The following is a 605-nucleotide window of genomic DNA, read 5'->3' on the forward strand; positions in this document are numbered from 1 at the left end:
TCAAGACCAACACTGACTTGCCAGCGCTCGCTAGACTTTCGACTGGCTCGCGGTCGCCTGGACTCTGGACGGTCTGGAGTGCTTTGCACGAGGCGACGAGTCAACAGATCAAGGAACTCTGACTGATGTGAGTTGAGTGAACCACTGAACCTGTCGTTACACTACTGAATATCACGTGCATTTATGTTCAACCGCAGCTATTAGGCTGAATAGCTTTTTTTGAATCTTCTTCACATCACAGTCATTTTTCACGACGACTCTTTATAACCGTCAGTATTTCTTAGCAATGTGCTACCTCACTCTCCTCAGATTTTGTATGAATAAAGATTAAATCCGTAAATATGATCCGATAGAGCTTTAGATAAATTTAAATGCAACTGTATGTCATATTGTATGATACAAATTATGTATAAATAATCTCATTTGCTTTATATAAAGCAGATTTGAAATAAAAACGCCGGGATGATAAGCATCTTGGATGGACAGCGCAGAGCATCAGCTCTCCGCCTGTATTTAGGTCAGAAGCTAGCATCGTCGGCCGGCGGTACAGCAGGCCTCAAGCGTGGCAGATTTCACTCTTGCTGAGAGCATCTACTACAAATGAC

The sequence above is a fragment of the Hyalella azteca genome, unplaced genomic scaffold (assembly GCF_000764305.2).
Source record: "Hyalella azteca isolate HAZT.00-mixed unplaced genomic scaffold, Hazt_2.0.2 contig16022, whole genome shotgun sequence".
Classification (NCBI taxonomy): Eukaryota; Metazoa; Arthropoda; class Malacostraca; order Amphipoda; family Hyalellidae; genus Hyalella; species Hyalella azteca.